This window comes from Cicer arietinum, chromosome 3 (genome assembly GCF_000331145.2).
Source record: "Cicer arietinum cultivar CDC Frontier isolate Library 1 chromosome 3, Cicar.CDCFrontier_v2.0, whole genome shotgun sequence".
Taxonomy (NCBI): domain Eukaryota; kingdom Viridiplantae; phylum Streptophyta; class Magnoliopsida; order Fabales; family Fabaceae; genus Cicer; species Cicer arietinum.
In genome coordinates this window covers 13,853,088-13,857,450 of record NC_021162.2, presented here as the reverse complement: position 1 = coordinate 13,857,450, position 4,363 = coordinate 13,853,088, and positions in this window count along the sequence as shown.

Below are 4,363 nucleotides of genomic sequence, written 5' to 3'. Positions count from 1 at the left end.
CAACCGAAATTAACAAACATCACATAACAAAATTCTTATATTTTCAAATGCTCAAAAGAACCTTTCGTCTTAGCATACTCCTCGAAAGGGTTTTCATATGTCCAAAAATGCATAAACAATATTGAAAAATGAAGTTTTGACAAACTGCATTGTCGTAGCCGAATACAATTGAGAAAAGGCAGATTTTCAATTCTAAAATGGCTCTGAATCAATCAACACTTCAAACATTAATGTTATCAACTATGAACACATAATTAACACCAAAGTAATCTCCACAAATTCAGACCTCAATCAAGCATCGAATATTCATTAAATCAATTATAAACACATAAATACAGCAAAACTTAATCAACCTAACTTCACACCTCAATGTAATTACGACAAATCACAACAACAATCGAATATGTATATACAATTATCAAAGTATAACAAACATGACTCGCGTGCCAAGCACCCTAATGCAATGCGAATATGCCAAAATGCATCATTTCAGAATTCCAAACCAAAACCCTCCTCGAGGGGTGTAAATCATAATTGTACAGCCTCTCACAGACCAGCACTAATTACTGAGGTGCAATCTCTCACGGATCAGCGCGATTTACTAGCGTGCAGTCTCTCATAGACCAACACGACATATAAGAGTGCAATCGCTCACAAACCAGCACAATTTTCTAGAGTGCAATCGCTCACAGATCAGCACATTCTAGAGTGCAATCTCTCACAGATCAGCACAACGCGACAATCCCCGCAAGGATAAGATGAACCAACAATTCACATGGCATCATCCCGTGGCCCATCACGGTCACCACTATCACCATGGCCCCATCGCGGTCACCATGTACTATGAAATGCATGAGCATACTCTGACTCTTCTCATACTCTGACTCTTTTCACCACATAACTCAAACTCATCAAATTTAATTATCGCCAATTCACACCGACAACAATCAATCCAATTCCCCAACACACATAGAACACCTCAATTAAATTTCAACAATTCAAACATAATTCACTCAATTTCAAAACTCCACATTTTTACACATAAACCACCAAATTTCATCAATTTATTTTCTACAAAATCCACAAATAAATCACATCTCAAAAATTCATAATAATAACTATGAACATATAAATCACACCAAACTTGAATCACCGCAAACAACACCTCCAATTTAAATTCCACTAAATTACACATAATCACATTAAATTAATTTTTCACAAAATCACACCTCAAATACATCAAATTTCTTTTCCACAAAATCACAAATAATGTCCTAAATGCAAACTAAAAGTTTGGAAGGAGCCCTTACCTCCGTTGTAGCTTTAACAACCGATTACAGCACGGCGATTAATTCCGGTAAAATTTAAGTTTGTGACGTCGCTTCGAAAACTAGCTCACTAGCACCGCAGCATGGCAATGAGCAATTTTCTCTTCTGTCACTTCTCGAATAGAAGCTTAGAAGTTGAAGAAAAATGAAAGTTTATGTTTGTGGCACTTTTGAAAAACCAACACTTTACTTGTTTTGCTTTTGAAACAGAGGTGAAGAAAGAAAGAAGATGCAAGGCAACGTGAATGCTACTGAGAACATTCTCTTCCTTTCATTGCCTTTTATACACACGCACATGTGTATATATCTATATTAAAATAATAATAATATATAATAATAATAAATATCTAAACAAATATCTACATATTTTTATAAAAATCATCGTTACACTTGTCACCTCACGTCACATCACAAACCACTTTTTCAGAAAAATATCTACTCTCGCCGTAATTCAATGGGCAGATGAATTTTTCTGAAAAATGCTACATCTCAGAAAAAAATTATTCGACAAAAGATTCACCGTAATTAAATAAAATTATTCATCGACGAATAATTTTAATCGGGTCTCTAAAAAGATAATTTTGGCATTTAACTCACAAAATGCCATAAAATTGGCTAAAAAGCCTCATAAATTCAGCACAAAATTCTCCAAAATACATAAATTAGAATTTAAAATTAAGGGTCTTACATTACTACCCTCCAAAAAGAAGTTTCGTCCTCAAAACTTAAAGTATGAGTAACAATCCACACTAGGTTTGTACTCAAATTCAACTTACAAGTCACAACTCGTTTCGCCCGACCCACTGGAAGAAAGTGTTGCTTACTCCGTTTCATAGGGTGCTTAATAACATTACGCGCTATCATAGTCGGTAAGACACGCCCATTCCATTCAACATGATTTTCTCTACTATCAACAAGAGATTAAGGATGATCAGTTCCTCAATTTGTTAATAAGTAGCCAACAATCATGATGGTGTCTTAAACTATCTTAATCGAACAGTAATAGCACTCTGTGCGACATGCACTTAAAGTTATTCTAATGCACAAGCGGTCAAACCATCTTCTCAACGTCCACTGAGTTTCCCTTATTTTCCTATAATTTTGATCCTATCGATGTAGTACAATCGCCCATATCTATGTCATATAGCCTTATATATGTCCACTTGGTACGAAACACCAATTAAGTATCAAATCGAAACACTAAGTATGACACTAAAATACTGAGCACAAAACAATCATTACCGCCGAGAACTCCCTAATTTCTCCATTTCTCGCAAATCCTCGATTTCTTTAGTCGCACAACTACATCAAACCACAATGTCCTTATCAAAATGTTGGTCTAATTATAACTTTAATAATTACATCCCAACATCCGGTTGGTGATCAAAGTTTCCTCAAATATTTTCGATAACATGCCAAAACTATACTACTCATGATACACAAACTTCCTTAAGATTTTGTGCTTCATTTCAAGAGTAACATCTCCAACAAAATCCAACTTGAATTTCATTCCTGATTAAGACCTACATTTGTCTCATGCCTTAACACCTCAAATTCACGCTTCACTAATCCATTTCCTACATACATCGCAATTCTAGACAAACCCGAAAATAATTCCCTACATCTACTTCAAACATTCATTCGGATACTTCTCAATTTCGTCACGTCCTTTCTTTGCAGCTTGATGATTATCTTTTCATTATGACAGGTCAAACATATTGTATTCACTCCATCACTTTTCCATTTATACAAACCTTAAATTTCTACCTCGAACCTTGATACATCTTCATTATTGTGATTTCAATAAATTAAGCCTTACTAATTCCCACCCAACTTTTCCATTTCATGCTCAATTATTCCCTATCACCCAAACATTAAACTCAGTTGATTGGCGAACACAATAACAACCCCCATGACATACACTCAATTAGTGCCTTTGTATAATTCGCATACCTTTATAATAACAATATCTAAATTACGAGTGAGATAATTCCTTTCATGAATCCTTAATTGTCATAAGCTACATCTCACTGTGCTGTTCCGACAAGTTTTCTTGGCACATTTTCCAAAATTTGGTTCACTCGCTGGATTCTTATTCATTCCCAACCTTCACCGAGGTACAAATTGAAAGAATCCTAACAATCAAACGTCCTAAAGAACGATTTCTCAACTTTTCCCAATAAGCACTTACTGAGAATTAATTAGCTAAAAACCTCGTCCTCATAACTTTGCAGTAAAATATCTCAAAGATCTACATATTTTTCATCGTCCATCTAGTCACTGAAACACTCATTTTAAATCTTAACACTTGACTTCCCAAGACCAACATCTAAACCATAAATCATTTGTTACATTTCTTCTTTTTCAATTTCTACCATTAAATAAGATTATACTGATCCTCGGAATCTCCAAATACTCATCACACCGTCTAATTTCATCTATTTCATCTTAAGATATAATATCAGGTCTTTTCCATCATTGACTATAATCGTCTTAGTAATCTCACTAATTAAAACTCTTCTATTCATAACATAACATTTTTAGTAAATCTTCAAACACTCTCATCCATAACCTTGTGGATTTTAAACCATCGACTTAAAGATCAACCGTCTTAGGGTCCCAAATCAAATCTTGATCAATCCCTTTATCCTATCAAAATATACACATTCTCCAAATGTTTACCATCTTTTAATAAGCTTACTTTGCTACAATCTCTAAGTATTCTCGTACTCTATGTTTCCAATTCCACTTAATAGTGACATATGGTTCAATACATCAAGGCTTAACCCATTATGTTTATCCAGACATCACCAAAAATTCACACTTACGCGTCTTCAGTTTCATCTAAAATCACTATCCACACTTACCATCTCCTAAACCACACCTATATTTTTCACTTATCAACGAAATATATATTCTCTCTCTTATAATCGTCATGAGATTCATACTTAACAATCTAAGTTGTGAATCTAGTTTAACTCGAATGCTCGACATTACCACTCAAGGTATTGACTATTCCTCAAAGCGTCATTTTC